Source organism: Pseudophryne corroboree, chromosome 10 (genome assembly GCF_028390025.1).
Source record: "Pseudophryne corroboree isolate aPseCor3 chromosome 10, aPseCor3.hap2, whole genome shotgun sequence".
Lineage (NCBI taxonomy): Eukaryota > Metazoa > Chordata > Amphibia > Anura > Myobatrachidae > Pseudophryne > Pseudophryne corroboree.
The window spans coordinates 209,172,761-209,197,662 of NC_086453.1; positions in this window are offsets into that span (position 1 = coordinate 209,172,761).

The window sequence follows — 24,902 nt, forward strand, 5'->3', positions numbered from 1 at the left end:
GCCAAGGAGCCCCGGAGCGCAGGGGCGGACGGACACCGGGTCGGGCCGTCCGCCCACGCGCTCGGCGGGGACGGCGGGTCGTCCAAGCCAGTTAGGTCGGCCGTCCGGACTGGTAAACAGACAGGAACCAAAGGGTTATGCTTCGCGTTTAACAACGCGGCATGTACCTACGGAAAGCAGTGTCGATTCCGTCACGCTTGCCTACATTGCGGGGGTTCCCACCCGGCCTCCTCCTGTTTCAAGAATACTCGGCAGGGTCCCCGCGCTAAACAACCATACGCTAGAGGAGCACCCGGCGGGAGTGCTCCGCAGGGCGCCAACGCCAATTAGGATAGAGGCTATGCGAAAATGGTTAAAATGGTATCCGAATAAGGAGGATGCAGGGTTTTTGTTCGAAGGTTTTAGTTTGGGTTTCCGCTTGCCTGTTGCAAGCGAGGTTACAGTTAGGGCGCAGAGGAACCTTCAATCGGCTAGGTCCTTGCCTTTAGTGTTGCGGGAAAAAGTAGATAAGGAGATCAGGTTGGGCAGGATGGGGGGGCCTTTTGCTTCACCCCCCGTGGCTGACCTCGTCATCTCCCCGGTGGGGGTGGTGCCCAAGAAGACACCTGGGGCCTTCCGTCTGATCCAGCACCTTTCCTACCCACCGGGGGCCTCGGTCAACGACGCTATACCTCCGGGACATTGCTCGGTGGTATATCAGTCGTTCGACGAGGCGCTCAATCTGGTCCGCAGCTACGGAACCGGGGCCCTTATGGCTAAGATTGACGTCGAATCCGCTTTCAGGTTGCTACCCCTCCATCCGGACTCATTTCGTTTTATGGGTTTCCGGATTGGTTCGGAATATTTCATCGACAAATGTTTGCCGATGGGATGTTCCGTTTCATGCTCGTATTTTGAACGCTTTAGCACCTTCCTACATTGGTGCGTGGAGTCTTCGTCGGGTGGGCACGGAGTTGCCCATTACCTCGATGATTTCCTTTGTACGGGTCCGGCAGGTTCGCCGCGGTGCGGCAACCTGCTTTTCAGTATACGAGCATTGTTTTGTCACTTCGGGGTGCCAGTTGCCGAAGACAAAACGGAGGGGCCGATCTCTTGCCTGTCATTTCTGGGTATCGAGATCGACACAGTGGCAGGCGAGTGTCGCCTGCCTTTGGACAAAGTGGCTAAGCTTCGCGAGGTCATTGGCCAGTTCCTGGGCTCGCGTAAGGTTAAGCTGCGACAGGCACAATCCTTGCTGGGCATGTTTAACTTTGCTTGTCGGGTCATCCCGATGGGCAGGGTTTTCTGCCGGAAGCTGGAAAGAGCAACCGCGGGATGTGCCAGGCCGCACCACTTTGTAAGGTTGTCAGCCGAGATAAAAAGAGACCTGGCAGTGTGGGCATCGTTCCTGGAAGATTTTAACGGGGTTCGAATATGGCAAGCACCAACGGTAGATAGCGCCAGATTGCAGCTTTTCACCGACGCGGCGGGAGCATCCGGTTTTGGGTGCTATCTTGAGGGATCTTGGTGCGCGGCAGCGTGGCCAGCGGAATGGCATCAGGCTGGTCTCACTAGGGACCTTCTGCTCCTGGAGCTTTTTCCCATCATGGTTGCGCTGGAAATTTGGGGCGAGCGGTTAGCGCATCGCAGCATCCTGTTCAGATGCGACAATCTGGGCGTGGTGCACGCGATTAACAACCAGAGGGCTAAATCGCTGGTGGTGCTGCGGGTCCTAGGGCAGTTGCTGCTTACTTGTCTGCGCAGGAACGTGTGGTTCCGCGCTCAGCACGTGCCGGGTCTGGAGAACGGGGTCGCTGATGCGCTATCGCGAGGGCATTGGGATAGGTTTCACTTGTTGGCTCCAGAGGCCGACCAACGGGGTTTTCATTGTCCCGGTTATGTCTGGCAGGTCATCGAGCCGGACTGGAAGGTCTAGCACTGCGATCGGTCGCGCCATCCACGCTTAAGGCTTACGAACAGGCCTGGGGCGAATGGGAAGAATTTGCTAGAGGACGGAAGCAACGAGGTAAGAGCGGGCATCGGATGATGCTTTCTTTTATTTGGCAGCTTTATGTTTCGGGCAGGTCTAGAGCGGTGGTGTCCCGGTACTTAGCTGGCATTGCGTTCTTCTGCAGAATTAAGGGCGTTCCCGACCTGACGAAAAGCGGGATTCTGCTTAAGGCTATGAAAGGATGGGCGCGCGTTGCACCTACGCCACCTGACAGGAGGCGGCCCATTGATGCAGCTTTGCTGCCTGACATCATTGGGTCGGTGGGGGACATAGCATCATCTATGTTTGAATCGCTGCTTTTTAGATTGGCTTTTTCCATGGCCTACCACGGTGCCTTTAGGATTTCGGAGTTGGTAGCGCCTTCTAAGCAGACGGATTCGCGCATGCTGGTGGGTGACGTAGTGGTGAGTGGGGGGTCCCTGCTGTGCAGATTGCGACGCTCTAAGACGGACCAGGCGGGGAAGGGCCGATGGGTCACCCTGGTTCCGTCACTGGAGGAGAGCATATGCCCAGTACGGTTGGCGGTACAGTATGAGGCAGTAAGGCCCGACTGTCGGGGGTCGTGGTTGCTGCACTATGATGGGCTGCCAGTGACAAAGTTCCAATTTCGGTGGATGATGGGTCGCTGTCTGACGAGCTTGGGCCTTTCCCCCTCCCACTTCGGTACACACTCCTTCCGCATTGGGGCTGCTACGGCGGCAGCGGCAGCGGGTTTTTCGGGAGCCCAGATCCAGGCGGTGGGACGATGGAAGTCGTCCTGTTATAAGCGATACATTCGCCCCGTCGCCTGAGATTCTTTGCATAAGCGTAGCTGGCGGCGATAAGTTAGAGTAAGTAAGGTTGGCTTGGTTTATGCATATGTTATGTTCCCTGTATGTTGTTTCGATTACCCGTTTGTGATCCTACTCAGGGATTAGCCACTTGCCGCTGCGGGCGTGAGCCGACAGCGGGGGTCTGGAGTTATTTTGCTATTTTTGCCTGACTTGACGGACTGAATTCTAATCATTAATTCGGCTAATCTGTGCTATCAAAGTCCCTCAGCAGGTTTTTATGCTTTCACCTCCAGCTGAGTTATTTCATGTTCTACCCTACTTTTTCATACCCCCCCCCCCCCCTCCCCTTCCATCCCCCCCCCCCCCCCCCTGTTTTATTTCGTTTTGATTTTTTACCTTTTCCTTAAAGTCTTAACGCTTGGCTTCAAATTCATTAGAACGGGAGATCGGCTAGGCCGTGACTGCTGCGACTTAGGAAGCTATAATCAAAAAAAATTTTCTTTTTTGGCAGATCCTTCAGGTTAACGCAATTTCTATTTCTGGTATAGATTTTAGTAACACATTTTACCCCTTTTCCTTCCATTCAGGTTGTTTCGCTGATGGCTTGTCCGTTTGGGTGGTCGGCCACTCTTATGTCTTTTGGGCAGCTAGGTTCTTGGCCTCTGATACGGCTCAGAGGTTCCCTGGAGGTCAGGGAATCAGATGGCTTGGTTGGCGAGGAATGATGTGGACAGATCTATTGAGTAGATTAGTCAGTCAAGCTAGGAAGCATGGTGTTCCCAAGGTGTTGGTTGTCCACTTAGGTGGAAACGACCTTGGGAAGAGGACTTCCTTGGAGCTAAGGTGGGCCATGATACAGGATCTGGCAAAGGTGGCCGCAGCATGGACCAATTGTGTATTGGTTTTTTCCCTGATGGTGCCAAGGTTGAGTTGGCGCGGTGTGGAGGACGGACGCGTAATAGATGAGGCCAGGATAAAGGTGAATGGGGCGGTGGCGAAGTGGGTCTTGGCCCACGGAGGCAAAGTGGTTCGCCACCCTAAGATTCGGTTTCGAGACAAACACCTTTTTCGGCCTGATGGTGTGCATCTATCCGATGAGGGGATGATGTTTTTCCTGGAGGATCTGTTCCTAGTGTTGCAGGAGTTAGGGTAGGTTATGGTGGCGGTGCGAGGACTCTGGGAGGGAGTCCTTCGCTTTTGGCGGAAAAGAACGGCAGTTTGTAGTTGTATCGCTTATTTAGGTAGTAAGTTTCAGTTTATTTGGTTTAGGTGCACTCACCTCCATCGACTTAATGGCCGCTCGACCACCCATCCGGGAGGCAGCGGCAGGGCACCCAGGAGCGGTGGGAAGTCACTGTGGGGGTTGTGTTGACACCTATTACCGGTTTTTGATAAGGTGTTGGACGGTTTCGGTCAGTTTACCAATTTAAGTTCACCAATAGTTTTATAGAGCCGTTCTTTTTTCTGCCACCATTTTGCCGGGGATTCGGCAGCTTAACAAATTTTCCATTTACAGGTTTGCTATGGTTAGGGTCAAATAAATAGCTAGCAATTTTTCTGCCAAAATCATGTCTCCGTGTCTTTATTTACTGGTTTTAGAAGGTAACTAAGGTTTACTTTAATAAAGGGGGTCCACCAAATATCACTAGGATGTTTAGGAGAAAGAATTGACTGCATAGGAGAGGAATGGGTTAAACATCCTGTGAGGGGTGGACCTAGCTGTGAGGTAGTACAGCCTTAGGAAAAGGGGGAGGGTTAGGGTATATATACACTGCAGTGGCCATTTTGGGCCTCTTTGCTGTTTCAATTTCCTTCCCGCCCTCCCGCCCTATGGGATGTGGTTGTTTTGTTGACGCGGAGTGCATTGGCGTTTTGATTGCTGGCTGGTTTTCATTCGTTGGCTATTTATAGGCGGAAAAGAACGGCAGTTTGTAGTTGTATCGCTTATTTAGGTAGTAAGTTTCAGTTTATTTGGTTTAGGTGCACTCACCTCCATCGACTTAATGGCCGCTCGACCACCCATCCGGGAGGCAGCGGCAGGGCACCCAGGAGCGGTGGGAAGTCACTGTGGGGGTTGTGTTGACACCTATTACCGGTTTTTGATAAGGTGTTGGACGGTTTCGGTCAGTTTACCAATTTAAGTTCACCAATAGTTTTATAGAGCCGTTCTTTTTTCTGCCACCATTTTGCCGGGGATTCGGCAGCTTAACAAATTTTCCATTTACAGGTTTGCTATGGTTAGGGTCAAATAAATAGCTAGCAATTTTTCTGCCAAAATCATGTCTCCGTGTCTTTATTTACTGGTTTTAGAAGGTAACTAAGGTTTACTTTAATAAAGGGGGTCCACCAAATATCACTAGGATGTTTATGAGTGAATTCACAAGCAAAGTATTAAGATTCAGTTGCGTGCATGGACGACTGACAACCCGCTTCAAACAAGCGCAGGTTCATTGTTCAATGTGTACACACTAGACCATAGGTTCTCAAACTCGGTCCTCAGGACCCCACACGGTGCATGTTTTGCAGGTCTCCTCACAGAATCACAAGTGAAATAATTAGCTCCACCTGTGGACCTTTTACAATGTGTCAGTGAGTAATTTACACACCTGTGCACCTGCTGGGTTACCTGCAAAACATGCACTGTGTGGGGTCCTGAGGACCGAGTTTGAGAACCTCTAAACTAGACGATTTGAATGATAGATTGTTCATAGCTGTCGTTATCACTCAAATCGCTAGAAAAAATATTCATGTCATGTCATGTTTGTTGTACCCGCAGTTCCCTCCCCTTCATGTACCTGGATCATAGTTGGCTTCACTATGAGTAGTAATAATGCTCACAGGTCCTCGCTCAGTAGTGATCGCTTGCGCTAAGTTTCCAGTTATCAGGAACTTGCACAGACGCAGAACCGCTCATAGGAGAAAACCCACCAACATAACAAGAGTTGAAACTGTTTTGTACCGGGACTGGGGTTAAATTCCTTTAAGCCGATGTTCCGGACTAATCACTAACTACCGGAAACGTTTACATGCAGTTATTGCTGCACAATGGGGTCATACCAGATACTGAAAGCAAAGGTTCACAGACTTTTGCCACTCACAGATATGTGATATTGGATCATTTCTGTAATAAAATAATTAGGACGTCTAATTTGTATGTCTCATTTGTTAGATTTGGTTCTCTTTTTCTACTTCTAAGATTTGTAAGAAAATCTGAGGTACCGTAGTTTTAGGCCAAATTTCAGCAGAAATATAAAAAATTCTGAAGGATACACAAACTTTTAAGCACCACTGTGGGCCCGATTCAGACCTGATCGCTTTTGTGCGAATACGCACAGCGACCGATTATGGAATGACTGCACATGCGTATACCATGCAGTGTGCAGGCACGATGCCAAACAGCAACAGAATGGTGTGAAAATTTTGATCGCTAGGCGTACGCAAGGTGATTGACAGGAAGCTGACGTTTGTGGGTGGTAACTGGCCATTTTCTGGGAGTGTCAGGAAAAACAGGCGTTCCCAAGCGTTTTTAGGGAGGGTGTGTGATGTCAGCTCCGGCCCCCCTGATCCGCCTGATTCTATCGCACTGGAGGAGTAAGTCCTGGGCTACGCACAGACTGCATAGGTTGCACAGACTGGAAAAAACATTCGATGGTGAGTGAGATGCGAACAGATTTGCAGCTGTCAGCTGCATGGTGAAGTTTTCGCACAATAGTAACATAGTAACATACTGTAGTATCTAAGGTTAAAAAAAGACAATTTGTCCATCGAGTTCACCCTATTTGTGGTCTCCTATGCAGGATTATTTTGGTCTAAATGATGCTGATGTCAGCCGTTGTGTTTTATTCCTCTTTTTTAGTAACTATATTGCGTGACTACGCACCATAACCCTGGATATCCTTATCCATTAGGAATTTATCTAAACCATTCTTAAAGGTGTTGACTGAGTACGCCATTACAACTCCCTCAGGCAGGGAATTCCAAACACGTATTGTCCTTACTGTGAAAAACACCTTTACGCCGCATTGTGCGGAATCTCCTCTCCTCTCCTCTAACCTAAGAGAGTGTCCATGAATCCTCTGTGCTGATCTTACCAAAAACAGGTCCCGCGCAAGCTCTGTGTATTGTCCCCTTATATATTTGTAGATGTTGATCATGTCCCCTCTTAGTCTCCTCTTTTCCCGTGCAAGCCTTCCCTCGTATTCCAGCTTCTCCTTGCCCTTAATTAGTTTGGTCGCCCGCCTCTGAACCTTTTCTAGCTCCAGGATATCCTTTTTGTAGTATGGTGCCCAAAATTGTACACAGTATTCTAGATGTGGTCTCACTAGTGATTTATATAATGGGAGTATAACACTCTCGTCCCTTGCATCAATTCCCAGTTTTATGCATGCTAATATCTTATTAGCCTTCTTTGCTACAATCCTTCTTTGGGTACTGCTGCTTAGTTTGCTATCTACTGTATGTGAACACCTAAGTCCTTTTCCAGCACAGAATCCCCTAATATTACCCCATTTAGTATGTAGATGTTATTTTTGTTCTTGCTACCACAGTGCATTACCTTACACTTGTCTGTTTTGAAGCGCATTCTCCATTTGGTTGCCCATGCTTCTAGTTTAACTAAGTCGTTCTGAAGAGACTCAGCATCCCCCTCCGTATTTATAACCTTACACAATTTGGTATCGTCTGCAAAAATTTACACCATGCTCTCTAGGCCTACTGTTAGGTCGTTAATGAAAATGTTGAACAATAGTGGTCCTAGTACAGACCCTTGTGGCACACCACTTAGCACTTCAGTCCAATTTGAAAATGATCCATTAACCACAACGCGCTGCTCCCTATTATCTAAAAAAAATTTGACCCAAGTGCATACTGTGCTCCCTAGCCCTATTTCTTGAGGCTTATAGATAAGTCGCATGTGTGGTACTGTGTCGAAAGCTTTGGCAAAGTCTAGAAAGATTACATCAACCTCCTTACTCTGATCAAGGTTCGCACTTACTGTTTCATAAAAGCCAAGTAAGTTGGTTTGACATGATCTGTTCTTCACAAATCCATGTTGATTCCTTTTAATGACCTTATTGGCTTCAAGGAACTTCTGAATACTATCCCTTAGAATATCTTCCAATACTTTCCCCACTATAGATGTAAGATGAATGGTCTATAATTACCCAGTTCAGCTTTACTTCCCTTTTTGAATATTGGCACTACTTCCGCTATACGCCAGTCTTTGGGAACCATACCTGATATAACTGAATCTTTAAAGATCAAAAATAGCGGTCTTGCAAGTTCAGAGTGAAGCTCCATTAGAACCCTTGGGTGATTCCATCGGGACCCAGTGACTTATTAATCTTTACATTTTTTAATCGGTCACAGACTACCTCCTCACTTAAATAAGCACTTATCAGTGGGGCAATATCATTATTGAGATTGTGTGTTAGTCCCTGAATTTGGTCCTCTCTTGTAAATACCATTGAAAAAAACTAATTTAGTTTGTCCGCTATGTCATTATAATTTTTTATTAAGACTCCCAACTTGTCTTTTAAAGGGGTTATACTCTCCTTCTTTAATCTCTTGCTGTTGATGTATTTAAATAATTTTTTGGGATTCGCTTTGCTTTCCTTTGCTACTAGTTTTTCAGTTTCTACTTTAGCCGCTCTTATTTCTTTTTTGCATATTTTTTAACAATCCTTATATTGCTGAAATGACTCCGCATTCCCGTCAGAGTTGTATTTTTTGAATGCTCGCCTTTTCTTGCCCATAATTTCCTTTATCTTTTTGTTAAACCACATTGGTTTGGGATTTTTATTCCTTTTTTTTACTGCTAGTGGGAATAAATTTAAGAGTATTTTTTTTTCCAAAATATATTTATTGAATTTTTGCAAAAAGGTTCTGCATTACAACAAGAAAATCCCATACATATAGGGAGAAATTGAATAGGCATTTGATACAAAACATCAAGGCATCCAGTAAAATAAGTATACGTAAAGGTCATATTGTTTCGTAAACATAATGGATATATATAAAGCAATCTTTCCAAAACTGACATATTAAGCAGAGAACCTTCTGCTATAATAAAAAGGGGGGGGGGAGGGGAGGAACCAGTCTCGGATCTACCACCTCTCACAGGAACATATATAGATATAAGCGTGTGTGTACACGTCATACCATGAAGAGCAGTAAAGTAAAATAGATATCGATTAGTCATAGGTCAGTATCAGGAGCATGAGACTGGAGTATGTAAAGTACAAGAGCCAGAGTCCAGAATCTGAGCTTGTATTTGAGGTGGCATCGTACGTATGAAGGGGCCCCATTTTCGTAGAAATACAGCAAAAGAGTTGTGAGTATCAGGACGGGTATCATATCTATCATAGTACATAATATTTTGCAGCGAGTCCACAACTTCACGTACTGTGGGAGAGGGGGGGGGGGGGGGGGTTTCAAGATCCATGACTGTAGGATCACTCTTTTTGCCACCATAACCACCAAGGTCAGGAAGGGGATCAAAGGTCTTTGAGAGCGGGCAATATTCCACACATCAAAATTAGCAAATAATAGCGGGATAGGGTGAATGGACACAGAAAGATCATAATGTGAGTTAATATAATAAATAATCTTAAACCAAAATTTTTTGATATACCCACAAGACCACAGGTTATGTATCAAGGTAGCCAAAGGGCAACCACATTTGGGGCATCTACCCGACTCCTCCTGAATGTAGTGTCTCCTCTGACTTTGAGACACGTATGCCCTGTATACCGTTTTTACATGAACTTCTTGAAGTACAGAGGAGTGCACCACTCAAAGGGTCTTCTCGTAATATTTAAACACCATATTCTCATGTTGTATAAGGGCCACATCTTTGATCCATGCCTCCGTCACCTCCTGTCTCAACGACCCAGAAATCTGTGTCAGGAGCAATGAGTATATCAATCTAGGTTTGTATTTGCCCTTCTTAAATTTAATAAATATAGGAACCAATGGGTCCGGAGTTAGGGGACAGAGCGTCATCGGGGGGAGTGAGTGTATATAATGAGTTAACTGCAAGAACATGAAATAAAAGGAGTCTGGGAGACCATAGGCACGTTGAAGATCAGGAAATGAGATCAGGCAACCACCTGGATCAAAAACTTGTGCTATAGCTTTGATGCCTTTCAAAGCAAGGCGGCGGAAAATAGGGTTGTGTAGACCCGGGGCAAAACCTGGGTTGCCCCATAAAGGAATCCAGGGGGAACTGTGGGGGTTATGATGTAGTTTCATATTTACAGAACACCAAGCATCATAAGTGTCCTTGAAGAATATGTTTTTGTATATGTGTTTAGGTATCTCAAGTTTAGGGGTGTGAAGGAGTGCTCCCGGAGAGAAGGGGGCCATAAGGGCACAGTCAATTAAAGTTTCTGAGAAAAGATCTTCACCCATCAACCAGTCCAAGGCATATTGAAACAACAGTGCCCTGGAATAGAGGATAAGGTTAGGTAAGCCCAGGCCACCTTGACCTTTAGGCATTTGTAATTTAGTTAAAGAGATTCTAGGTTTTTTGGAATTCCACAAAAAGCGGCTACATGCCGACATGACACGCTTAACATCCTGAACAGTTAATTTAAGTGGTAGCAGCTGCATAGCATACATCAATTTAGGAAGCAAAACAGTTTTTATCACCTCCAACCGCCCCAGCAGGGACAGCGGGAGGCTATGCCATTTATCTAAAGATTTTTCCAAGTTAGAAATAAGCGGGGAGTAATTATATCTATATAAGTTTTCCATCTTGGCCGGGATATGTATGCCCAGATATTTTATCTTAGAATTGACAATTTTAATGGAACCCAGGTCCCCAGTCCCAGGCAGCTTGGGTGGAGGTCCCGTAAGCATAAGAAGCTCAGATTTTGCAACATTAATTTTGTAACCTGAAAAGCTGCTAAAGTTATCTATAATCTCAAAGATTATCGGGATAGAATGTTCAGGATGGGATATACATAAAACCATGTCATCCGCAAACAAGGATACACGGCAGTCCAGGCCACCCAAAACAATACCCTGATATAATGGAGAGCAGGGCCGTAACTACGTGTGTGCCAAGTGGGCTTGGCACACAGCGCAGTTGCCCTGAGGGAGCACGGCCATCGGCATGTAATGAGTCAAATTGACTCATTACATGCCTCTGAAGTCTGCGCCGTGCGCCGCCGCCGCGCTGTGGAGGAGAGCTACAACACCGGGCAGGTGAGAAGGAGGAGGAGGGATGGGGACTGGAGCAGCAGCAGCTCTATTTCATTGGTAGTAAGCGCCGCTGCAGCATCCCCCTCTCATTCCGTATTGGCTGCCCGGCGCTGCTGTGGATGCTGGGATGCGGTTCCTCCATCCCAGCATCCACAGCAGCGCCGGGCAGCCAATACAGAAGGAGAGGGGGATGCTGCAGCGGTGCTTACCACCAATGAAATAGCGCTGCTGTGGCTTCAGTCTCCCTCCCTCCTCCTCCTTCTCACCTTCCTGCACCGAGGGAGCTGCACGAGGAGCCTGTCAGCGGGGAGATGGTAAGTATGTATCTCTCTCTCTCTCTCTCTCTCTCTCTCTCTCTCGAGGACACCGTCTGCCATAAGGTGTAAAAAGGGGGTCTGGCTGCCGCAATGTGTAAAAAGGGGGCCTGGCTGCCGCAATGTGTAAAAATGGGGACTGGCTGCCGCAATGTGTAAAAAGGGGGACTGGCTGCCGCAATGTGTAAAAATGGGGACTGGCTGCCGCAATGTGTAAAAAGGGGGCCTGGCTGCCGCAATGTGTAAAAAGGGGGACTGGCTGCCGCAATGTGTAAAAATGGGAACTGGCTACCGCAATGTGTAAAAAGGGGGACTGGCTGCCGCAATGTGTAAAAAGGGGGACTGGCTGCCGCAATGTGTAAAAAGGGGGCCTGGCTGCCGCAATGTGTAAAAAGGGGGACTGGCTGCCGCAATGTGTAAAAAGGGGGACTGGCTGCCGCAATGTGTAAAAAGGAGGACTGGCTGCCTTAATGTGTAAAAAGGGGGACTGGCTGCTGCAATGTGTATAAAGGGGGACACCGTCTGCCGTAATGTGTAAAAACGGGGACGCTGTCTGCTGTAATGTGTAAAAAGGGGACACTGTCTGCCGTAATGTTAAAAAAGGGGACGCTGTCTGCTGTAATGTGTAAAAAAGGGGACGCTGGCTGCCGCAATGTGTAAAACGGGGGACTGGCTGCCGCAATGTGTTAAAACTAAAAGGGAGACTGTCTGCTATAAGGCGCTCATAACTTTATTGTGATTACATAAACCTTTTCTTTAAGCTAGCTTATCACTAAATTAAACAACACCACACACTGAAATAAAGACACGGACACAGTAGCTGCAGTTAAAGGTCAGACGATGTTTATTAATCGCTGACCAACTCTTTAAACTATAATTGTGATCGAATTAGAATTGATTTTGAATATGGACTTAAATTTAGTTTGGAGGATGGCAAACAGAAAGTCGCTGCCACACACCAGCACCCGTCACCTAGATGAAAACCACCAAACCAAGGAGGGGAGTACACATACCCCGCCTCCTTCCCGCATAACCCGCATTGTGCTGGCCTTACCCCTCTTTCTCTGGCAAACGTTCGGTTCCCGCAGGGGAACGTCTAAATGTCCAACCGCAAGAAAAGGACACACCTGCCGTCCTTCTAAAGAGGGAGCCCCACAATGACCACTTATGCCTGTGTGACAGCTGGTTGGTAGCGACTTCCCGCCAATCTGGCTTTCAAATAGCCAACTGCAAAATCAACAAACCGTAGCTGAAATCCGGGAGGGCGGGCGGGCATAAAATGAATGGCAAGAGGAAGTCTAGGAAAATGGCCCCCACCTATATACTATCCTAAGACCCTCCTATTAAGCTTGATGCACAACCTTCCAATCCAATAGGAAAAAACCAACAGGAAAAACTGATCTGCCTAGCAACTGCTTAGTCATTTAACAACCAATCACAAAAAGTGGATCTCTTATATGGCCTCAGGCTTATGCAGCCTTCAGCTTATCTAAGGCGCTCATAACTTTATTGTGATTACATAAACCTTTTCTTTAAGCTAGCTTATCACTAAATTAAACAACACCACACACTGAAATAAAGACACGGACACAGTAGCTGGAGTTAAAGGTCAGACGATGTTTATTAATCGCTGACCAACTCTTTAAACTATAATTGTGATCGAATTAGAATTGATTTTGAATATGGACTTAAATTTAGTTTGGAGGATGGCAAACAGAAAGTCGCTGCCACACACCAGCACCCGTCACCTAGATGAAAACCACCAAACCAAGGAGGGGAGTACACATACCCCGCCTCCTTCCCGCATAACCCGCATTGTGCTGGCCTTACCCCTCTTTCTCTGGCAAACGTTCGGTTCCCGCAGGGGAACGTCTAAATGTCCAACTGCAAGAAAAGGACACACCTGCCGTCCTTCTAAAGAGGGAGCCCCACAATGACCACTTATGCCTGTGTGACAGCTGGTTGGTAGCGACTTCCCGCCACAAAGGTTTACAACCGCCACCGCCATCCGCAACCAGCAACCAAAACCAACTAAGAACAAACTAAATAGCCCCTACCGAAAAGGACCAAAAATATCCTACAGGAAAATCTGCACTCCTTCCGGAGAAAGATGCACCCCATCCTCCTCGTAGAACTGCCTATTACTCAGCACAAGTAAAGGATGCCTGATCGCTACTCCATCTATGGCCCTAACGAAGAGAGACGCTGCCGAATTCACCTTCTTGCGGGCCTTCTCCAGCGCCGAGAAACGCACCGCAGCACGCCAATGAAAAACGCGGCACTATCTCCGACCAAACAATGCGCTTTCCTGGCCAGTGACAACGAATCGCCACCAAATCTGCCTTAACGGACAAATCCAACCTAAGCCCTTAACTCGACCTAGATCGTTACCACCTAAATGAAGGACAATCAACTAGGGCGACCCCAGCGGCGCTCCCGAGAAAAAGGAGCCGCAACAAATCACCCCACAACATACCTCTGACACCTAACCATCAAAATTCCCAAGACCCAAAAACTTCGGCTGCCATAAGTGCCCTGTGATGCCTTGCCGCCCAAAATTTATAGGCATGGCCAACCAGCCATATATGCTCCCCAAAATTGATGATAGCTGAAAAGAAAACATCCTAACATCAGAATTGTGAACACAATACATAGAATGCATAACATAACATAACAAAAAACCCAAGTGAAGGAGAAAAATCAAAAAACCTCCCGTGGACCTTGATAGAACAGCCAATTGAAATTAGGCCCCCTCGGAGGAAAAAATTTAAAAATTCACTTCACACCCTTGATTCCTGAACGGTAGTCGTTCAAAAACCGACGAGTAAACATGTTTTTGGGTTAGCGCAACAGGCGCACCTACAACTTATCCAACTGACATAAGACCTATAGGAGGCAGACTTCCAACGGCCCAGCTCCCTAATAGCCGTAGGGGATTAACCCATAGCTGCTGCATGGGTAGCCGTCCCAATCCGAAAAGAATGGGTACCGAAGTCCGCCCCCCACAAATCGCCAAACATTTTTCAACACAGCAGCAAATTGAAACTTTGTCAGCGGGCCAACCTGCGCGTGCACCAGCAACTGGTCGCCCCCTGGAGGCCTCCACCGTCTATACTCCTGCGTCAACCGCAGCGGGCAAGCGCCCGTTTCCTCCTGGGCCTCCAAGGCCACTCCGCGACCCCGACCTGTTTGATCTGTCTTGGACCGCACAATCCTACAGAGTAAACAGGCCATCCTGCATGCGCCCCTTTCCGTAGAGCAGACCCGAATCCACCTCGAATTTCGAGGTCGCAATTAGCGGCAGCACACACAGCAACTCAGTCAGACGTTGCACGTCACAGGTCTATGGGAGTCCGGGGGCGCCGGACGCAAACCTAGCCCAACTTTTCAGCGCTCTGGAAAGGACCAAAGACCCCGTGGGGTCCGTCGTCCCGTGGAGCCGCGAATGAAAAGCAATGCCCGCAAGGGCAGATGCCATAGCCGCTTTCGGCCTACCGGTTTGGCAATGTTCCCAAACAAAGACCATCAAGGCGCAGCCGAGGACTCACCCGCTACCCCGTGCCTACTTTGAAAGACCGACCCATCGCGCCAGGTTGCATCATAAACCCTGATAGTGGAGGGAGCCAGCGCGCACATGGCTAGAGCGGCTAACCCGATTCGACCAACTGTCAGACAGAAGGCGGGCACCGTAAACCCTCAGCCGCCTCTCCCGGAACCAACGCCCGGAACTTGTCAAAATGGAATCGAGACCACGCATCCGCCATTCCATTGTTGATTCCAGGAACGTGACGGGCCCTGACATTAAAACTGCGCCGCAAACAAACTAATACTAGATGCCGTAGCAGCCGCAGAGCCTACAGGAGAGGAGGAACGCTGATTCTCAATCGCATGTACCACCCCCAAATTGTCGCAGCGAAACGAGATGTCCCTATCCGCGCACTGGCAGGCCCCTAAATCAAGAGCCACTATGATCGGGAACAATTCCAACAAAAGGAGGTTCTTGGTAAAACCTAGCGGTACCCCAGGGGCCGGCCAAGCAGCAGCGCACCATGCCCCAGAAAGACCGTATACGTGCACCATTGTCGCAGCTTGCTGTAACAACAAGGTGCAGGCCACAAAAACCTCCCTGATGAAGGACACCAGGAAAGAGACCAACTCCGCAAATCATACCTGATTTCGCGTGGAAGGTACATGGTGCGATGCCGCCGGACCGTCCTCGCCGTGGCCCGTTCAAGTCTGCGACAGAAAATCCTCCACATGGGGATAATCCGGCCCGCAAAGTTGAAAGAACCCACCAAGGACTGCTCCTGCATAAGCCGAACCCCGCGTTTGCCCAAACCGTCAGTAATTAAACCCAAAAGCTTACGCACTTTATCTTCGGGTAGGCGACAGCAACCCCCCACCGTGCGTATTTCAATTCCTAAATAGCTAAGACAAGTGCAGGGGCCCTCAGACTTGTCCGGCGCGACTGGCACCCCTAAACTGCCGCACAAGGATCTGGCAAACCGACAGAATATCCCCACAGATCGAAATGCCCCCCGGACCCACAAAGAGAAAGTCGTCCAGGTATTGAGCCACCCCGCGTTGGCCGGAGACGGACTGGACGCACCAATGCAAAATTGGGCTGACACTCTCAAAGCAGGCGCAGGAGACCAAACAACCCATGGGGAGACACCGATTCATGTAAAACTCGCCCCCTAGTTTGAAAACCAGAAACCACCGGGAATCCGGATGTAGTGGCAGTAGCCCGAAATCCGGCTCCACGCCCAATTTTGCCCACAGACCGGAATTCCGCACCAAGCGCAGAGCGTCATCAAAGATTGATAACGTACTCTGCACTAAGCCTGCGATCAGGGTACGTTATAAGGGTGCGATCAGTGCTGTATCCGGCGGAACTTGCCTGTGGCCTGCTTGGGCACCACCCCAACGGGAGAAATGCACAAGGAGGGCAACGAGAGAAAGGCGTAGGGCCCAGACATGCGCCCTAAGCCGATCTCCCCGTCCACTTGCCGCCGGACCCACTGCAGTAAAACGCGTGCCGATCTCAAATTCCGGTGGGCCACCACGTGCACCTAATCCGAAATGGGCAAACGGACACCGTGTAGAAACCAACCAATCGGAAGGACGCTGCCGTCTTGTCGGGGTATAAGCTCAGCCAGCGCCGCAACTCGGGAACTTGAATCGTGGAGGAGGTTTTACTTGCCAATTCCCCCAGCCTCGGCAGGAGCGGAGGGCTTACCGCTCGCCGCTGAGGTGCAATCTTTGTCTGGGTGACTGGCCCCGCAAACTTACACGAGTGGCGAAAAATGACAATTCACCCCCTTGACGCACTTGCCCTCGCTGTAGGCAAACACTTCCCTTTCCCTATCAACCGGGAACCCGGAGCCCCGGCCGCCCCGGGCTTCTTGACCGTGACGTCCGGGGTGGGCTTAACCTGCTGCGTGACCTACAACCACACCCTGACATCATTAAAAACCCGCGGGCAGGATGGGGTTGCCATCCTGATTACGACGGAACTTCCATCGTAATCCCGCCAAGCGAAACCCTTGGATTCTAAGTACATGTCATGTGCTAAAAACAGATATTTAACTACACTGGCCTACTCCTTGGGTCACGATTCCGTGTAGCACGCCATAAAAAAGCAAAACCAAAACCTTCGCAACGACTGGTGGAAATTGCGGAAAGCACTTTCCCCAATGCCACCCGGTTTCCTAGCTGCGTCAAAACCCTGCCGCATCTCATCCGTAAGGGTGAAGATGTCAACGTACTTTTTTTTTTTTTTTTTCGTGCATCCGTTTATTCACCCCACCTGCAACTGCCGTGTTGGCGCAATGCCCCATCTCCGTATAACGGGAGGGGTCGGGAGGCACCGCCGACGCCAGCGCCGCCCCTTTCCGCGATTCTTTCGCCATGCACCGCGCAATAAGTCTAGCTAATTTACGCGGGCGCCGCGGAGAACCTAAAGATACAATGCTAGACGAGGAGGAAGAACTACTAGACTAAACAGTGTGAAGGAATAGCGTGCTCACCCGTGCTTGAAGGACCCGTAACAGCCTCGACGGATGCACCCGACTCCGGTGGCGGCCGAACCTCTCCCGTCGGTGCCGCGGCCGCGACCCTCACCGGCCTCCGTCCCCTCCGCGACGCCGACCCGGAATCAGCCAGCACCTGTGAGGAAGAAACATAAGGGACAACATGCGCAGGGGAGAACTGCGCGTCAACGACAATGGGGGTAACAGGAGGGGGCAGGGGCCAAACCCCGCCGCGGAGTGCCCGCGGGAAGCGGCGGGGCAGGACCCCCAACTGGGGGGTACGCAGAGGCCCGGGGGAAGGCAGCCCCGGCCACGGGGAAGCCGCCTATGGTGTAAGCAGGCCGCCATGAAGGATGCGGAAGGTACTGACTGCCCTTGAAAATCCCGACGAAACCGGGAGTAACTGGGGAGGAGCCGGGGGAGGGGGGTCGGCAAACCGTGCGCTAACGGATTCGCCCCAGCCTGTGACGGCCCAGGATATGAGCCCGAAAATGCAGGGGGGGGGGAGGGGTTACACCGCAACCCGGGGGCCGCTGACCGCCCGCGTGGGCTGGACGACGACGCCCGAGCCGGTAACATGCGTGAAAAATTGTGGGGCGGACGTAACTGGTATTCCTGTGGGCGACGCTCCGACGGGAGTAGGGACCACCGGCGCAAGAGGCCAGGGAAGGCCCCCGGGGAAAAATTGATCCCCAGTGAACCGTTGAGGCGGGCCAATGAGAGAGCAGGGCCGGGCCGGGCCGGTTGAACGCAGCTGCGATGGCCGACTGTGTCGCCACCCGCCGCAACGCACCCGGTGGGCCAGGGGAGGAGCCAGGAGCCCGGCCCCCGGGGGCGACGCCACGGGATGACGCGCCACAGGACGCCGCGCAACGGGCGACAGAGAGCCCATCCAAAAGGAACCCTCGCCCAGACACATCAGGAGGGGCGGGCGCCACTGCCGCCCCAGCCAAGCCCCTAGCCCCGAAGATACCCGGGCCTGACCTCAGCCCCCCATCCCCGACCCCACAGCCGGGCGCCACAGTCCCCACTGTAGTGAGGGGTAAATCCGCCCCAGCTGCGGGTCCGGGGGCAGAGGGCACCCCACCCTGCTGCCCCAGAGTTAATAAATTGGTGTGAACATGCAGCCCCCCCTCTCCCCCCGCAGGCCCGCCGCGGCCGCCCGGCACCACGTGGGCGCCCGAGCCGCCGCCCAGAGCCGCAGGCGGGGAGGGAAGGGGAGGCCCGGCGCCGACCAGCGCACCGGGCGAGGAAGCCACTGGGGAAGCTAAAGCCGCCGGGGATGCAGGTGAACGCGGTCCGGCCGAGCCGCGCGCCTCGGCGGCACGAGGAGAGTGACCACCGGCCGCACGCCTGACGTTGGCGGGGGAGCGGGCCGTCACTGCCCGACCCCGCCGTGGGCCCGCCGCCGACCGCAACCCACGGGGGGGGGCCGTACTGCGGGAACGGGTGCGGGGGTTGTACACTGCCTCACGAGGTGCCGGGAGGGAAGGGGGGGAAGCGGAACGGAGTGGACGCAGCATCAGGGGGGGGGGGGGGGCAGCAATACAACACAGGCAAAATCATATGGCAGGAAGGACCACCACAAGGAGGGGAGTGAATATGAAACAAATAAATCCACAAGGGAACAATTATACTGAGTGATGTCCATACTTATCCTTCCTGGGCATAAAATGAATGGCAAGAGGAAGTCTAGGAAAATGGCCCCCACCTATATACTATCCTAAGACCCTCCTATTAAGCTAAAAAACTAAAACTAAAAGGGAGACTGTCTGCTATAAGGCGCTCATAACTTTATTGTGATTACATAAACCTTTTCTTTAAACTAGCTTATCACTAAATTAAACAACACCACACACTGAAATAAAGACATGGACACAGTAGCTGGAGTTAAAGGTCAGACGATGTTTATTAATCGCTGACCAACTCTTTAAACTATAATTGTGATCGAATTAGAATTGATTTTGAATATGGACTTAAATTTAGTTTGGAGGATGGCAAACAGAAAGTCGCTGCCACACACCAGCACCCGTCACCTAGATGAAAACCACCAAACCAAGGAGGGGAGTACACATACCCCGCCTCCTTCCCGCATAACCCGCATTGTGCTGGCCTTACCCCTCTTTCTCTGGCAAACGTTCGGTTCCCGCAGGGGAACGTCTAAATGTCCAACCGCAAGAAAAGGACACACCTGCCGTCCTTCTAAAGAGGGAGCCCCACAATGACCACTTATGCCTGTGTGACAGCTGGTTGGTAGCGACTTCCCGCCAATCTGGCTTTCAAATAGCCAACTGCAAAATCAACAAACCGTAGCTGAAATCCGGGAGGGCGGGCGGGCATAAAATGAATGGCAAGAGGAAGTCTAGGAAAATGGCCCCCACCTATATACTATCCTAAGACCCTCCTATTAAGCTTGATGCACAACCTTCCAATCCAATAGGAAAAAACCAACAGGAAAAACTGATCTGCCTAGCAACTGCTTAGTCATTTAACAACCAATCACAAAAAGTGGATCTCTTATATGGCCTCAGGCTTATGCAGCCTTCAGCTTATCTAATGTGTAAAAAGGGGGACGCTGTCTGCTGTAATGTATAAAAGGGTCTCTACCTGGTGTAGTGGCGCTACTGTGCAGTGTAATTTGAATAATGTAGACTACTGTGCACCGTAGTATGAATTGCTATTATTTTGTGGCCACACCCCTTCCCCATGAAGCCACGCCCCCATATATTTTGCGCGCGCCTACGGCTCGCACTGCCCCTATCTTACATGGGGGGGGGCGCCAATGTCGTTTCTTGCACACAGCGCTAAAATGCCTAGTTACGGCACTGATGGAGAGCATCTGAGCGCTATGGCTAATGGCTCTATTGCCAACACGAAAAGTAGAGGGGAAAGAGGGCATCCCTGCCTCGTACCACGCTGTATCAGGAAGCTATCAGACATTAAGCTATTGCAGATCACCTGGGATGAGGGAGAAGTATAGAGTGTTTTGAGATAACCTACAAATGCGTCAGGAAAAGAAAACCTACGCAGGGAGTCATACAAATGTTCCCAGTGCACCATGTCAAAGGCTTTTTCTGCGTCTAGAGACAATATAGCTTTCGGCACATTTGACATGGCACACTGGGAATCCTGGACCACCGCCAGTAGACGTCTAACAGCAGTAATGGAGTTTCTATGCAGGACAAACCCAGTCTGGTCTCTGTGGATAAGTGTGGGCAATAGTAACTTCAGACGTTCAGCCAGAATCTTAGTCAAAATCTTATAGTCTAAGTTCAATAGTGAAATTGGTCGGTAGGAGGCAGAGTCAGACATGTCCCTACCAGGCTTCGGGATGACTCGTAAAGATGCTACATTAAAATAGTCAGGGAGTTCACCAGAAGTTAGTATGGTATTATAAACCTCCACGAGGACAGGCGTGATCTCATCACATATCAGTTTATAAAAATCAGCTGTGTATCCGTCAGGGCCCGGGGCCTTGCCCCTTTTCATTGAAGTGATTACAGTTTTAACCTCTTTGGCAGTAATCGGGGTAGATAAAGACTCACTCTGAGAGGTTGATATCTGTGGAAGTGGGAGGTCGGACCAGAAATCATCATGTGAGGATTCTGGAGGGGGAGGGGAGTACAGTTTAGTATTTGTTACCAAACTTGTGAAATTTATGTTTACCTCTAAAGGTATAGGAGGATTCTTGTTTACGAAATATGGACTCAAAAGACATCCGCGCCTCGGTATATAGGGACCTAGCAGCCGGGGAAGGGTGCGTCTTAAATTCCTGAAAAGCTTGAGTGAGTGAGGATTGGGCCACTAAATAAGCTCGTGCTAAGGATTTCTTCATGGACGATGAGCGGGATATAAGGACTCCCCGCAGTGTGGCCTTCGCTGCCATCCAGAAAAGAACTGGATCATTTTGCAGTGTAGCTCGGTTATCTGTGACGTAGTTACCCCATGCCGAGATAACAGCCTGCTGCAGCTGAAGCAAGGTGGGAAGCGAAGAGGGGCATCACCAATTAATAAAGTCACGCTGCTCTCGTCCATGAAAGATGGTAGCCCGGATCACTGCATGGTCGGACATCGAGATAGGTTCCATCTCGACCTCCACAATCCTGGGGAGCAAAGCACTGGACAGCAATAAGTAGTCTATTCTAGATAGGGTACCTCTAGCGGCAGACAGACAAGAAAACTCTCTTTCTAACGGGTGCTTTACCCTCCACATATCTAACAGCAGCAGCTGTTTGGAAAGAGCCGGGAACCCCAAACTTAGGGATCTTAGCTCGTCCTGTCGATGGAAACTGTCTATCAAGCTGAGTGGCAGATATTAGGTTAAAATCTCCACAGAGAAGTATCGGTTGGTCAATAAACGGCGTGAGGAGGGATATGATATTATAGAAAAAAGATCTAGAATAAACCGTGGGAGCATACACATTGAGGCATACATAAATCTCACCACCATAGTGGAGTGTACAAAAAACATAACGACCCATATCGTCTGCTTTCACATCGGTAACCGTGATTGCTAGATGATCAGCAGCCAGTAAGGCAACCCCTCGCGCCTTTGAGTTGTAGGAGGCAGAGGCAAGGACTTTCCACTTGAGTGAGTTAAGTTTGAGAATTTCAAGAGGTACCAGGTGAGTTTCCTGCAGAAATACAATATCAATACGCAGTTTACGCAAATACAGGAGAATGCGTTTCTGCTTCATCGGGGAGTTAATCCCTCCCACATTCCAATTACCAAGGGTCAAAGACATAGCATACCATCAGATGTAGTGACGGCGGCACAGCGCAGAACAGGAAGCACATTCTCATAACATAATGGTGGAGGGTGGAGATCAGGACCCGAGACTGGTTGGGAAGCAAACAAGGACTGAAGGGAAGAGGGGAAGGAAGGGCATGAACAGTGCCCCACTCTGAAACAGACAGAACAAACATACATAACAAACAACATAAATACGCAGGAATCATAATTCCAGTAAAGAAAAACAATTCAACCATTAATGACTTCCGGGGAGAGAGTCGTCATCATCCATAAGCAGGATCTTGCTCCAAACCTACACACTCTCCAGCAGTCACATAGAACAACTGGACCACCATAGAGGACCCTCCCCAGCAATAACAATGTAAAAGATGATCAGCAAGTAGTAAATGATACGCATAAACATTTTCAAATAGGTAATGAAAATCAGCAGACATCGACGGGCACATCCACATATATATAGCACTTGGCATCTCCCAGGACCAGATATTTCAGAAGAAACACATGTAAATCCCCGTCATATGGTAGGTTAGATTACTAAGCACCATACATGACACATTGCATCAATCACAATCGGACATAGCAGCAGGGAGATTTTGTGAGTCAGCTAACTCAGAAAGAAAGGCTTCAGCATCAGGGGGTGACAGGAAGTCCTTAAAGTCGGAGCCATGATAAATGCGCAGCCTAGCAGGGTATAGGAGTGCAAACTTCATATTGTCTTGTATCAGACGAGAGCATAAAGGTGCAAAGTCCTTCCTCATTTTAGACAGTTCCGCAGAATAGTCCTGGAACAAAAGAATCTTGTGAGTTTCCCATCTAAGATCCCGGTGTTTGCAGGACATTGACCAGATCAGCTCTTTGTGGAGATAATTAAGCATCTTAAATTTCACAGCCCGAGGTCTGGCGCCCTCTTGTGGTCTGATCGGGCCAAGCCTGTGTGCACGCTCAATGACAAGATCCTCACATCTATCCTGGATATGCAGCAGCTCAGGAAGTTTAAACTTAAGAAAATGAAACAATTACTGCCCCTTTACTGATTCTGGGAGCCCGATAAGGCTGAGATTATGTCGGCGAGATCTTTTTTCAAGATCTTGGAGCTTGTTGTGTAACTGATAAATCTCCTTGGTTTGTCTAGACATCGTTTTCTTCAGCTCTGCTACATCCACAAAAACCTCCCCCAGTCTATGTTCAGTATTAAGAACTTTCTGAGAAAGGTGTGAAAGCTGCCGATTAATGTTAGCCGTCTGCGCCTTAAGCAAGGGTTCCATAGCTACACGGATCGCTTGTATCATGTCCCCATAAGTTACAGGGGTGTCCGGGGGCGGGATATAGACGTCGGCCATATCAGGGGGAGCAGGGCTCGGGGGCCGGGAGAGTGTACCTGTCGTCTGGGAGCCAGCAGCATCATCCCTCCGAGGTGTGTCACAAGCAGCCGCATGGGCGTCCGGAGCTGCGTTCAGCGCCATCTTGGATTCTGCATGCTGTCTCTCCTTCTCCTTCTTGGCGCGGTATTTATTGCTGGGCATGGGGGGAAAGTACTTGTCCATGCAGCGGACAGGGTCTGGCAACCGGGGCTGGTCTGCAGAGGGTGGTTTGGAGGCTCAAAGAGCCTTGAAAAAGGTATTGGAGAGCGGGGCACAGCGGAGCTCACTGCTTCAGCCGCCGCTCATGAGGAAGCCGGAACCGGAAGTCCACTTGAGAGTATTTTTAACTAGCAGTGATCTTAATACATCTCATTTCTCCGTAGTATTTTTTCCTTGGAACAAAATTTCCCCTCCGATATCCCTTAAAGCTTCCCTCATCATGTCAAAGTTGGCTTTGCTAAAGTTTAAAGTCCTAGTTGAGCCAGTATAGGACTGCTTATGAAAACTGATATTGAATGTGACCATATTGTGGTCGCTGTTTCCTATGGGCTCCCCTACCATAATATTTGATACCATTTCCCTATTGTTTGTTAATACCAGATCTAAGATTGCATTATACCTAGTAGGTTCCTCGATTAGTTGAACTAAGTAGTTATCATTTAGTGTGTTTAAAAACATATTATCCCTAGCAGTATCACATGAATCATTTTTCCAGTTTATCTCTGGATAGTTAAAATCTCCCATCACTACTATGTCTCCTACTCCTGCTGCTGTTTCAATTTGCTTCAGTAACAATTCCTCATCAGGCACATTAATACCAGGCGGCCTGTAGCATAAACCCAATACTAACTTTTTTATTCCTTTACCCCTGCATGCAATTTCTACCCATAACATCTCAACTGTGTCTATAGTCCCCTCCTGAATATCTTCCCATATATTAGGTTTTAAAGATGGCTTTACGTAAAGACATACCCCTCCACCCCATTTATTTAATCTGTCTCTCCTGAACAGCATATTGACTAGATTGACTGTCCAATCATGAGATTCACAGGAAAATGGAAAGTGATAGGCGCAAAAACACATATAAGAGGGTCCTTACATCTGATATAGATGAATGTGAGAAAGTCCCCTTGTAATCCCTTTATAGAGTGTTTGTAGGTGTCCTCTGTGACGTCCTCCAAAAAGTAGTCTCTTATCTCAAGACAAAAAAGCAAATCATAGGGCAGACCAATTTGGAAAAGGACGGGACAACAAAATTTATTTCACAGAACACTCACAATAGGTAAAAAAATACAAGGCATATAACCACACACGTAGGTGGGTAAACAGGGTGCTGGCAGCTGGAAAACGAATTACCCTCCCAAGAGGAAACACTGAAGAGTCCGGACTTCTACAGCGGATCAGAAGGGAAGAAGGTCATCCAAAGAAGACAGCTCCACTGCTCCACACCTGGTACCACTAGCTTGACGCGTTT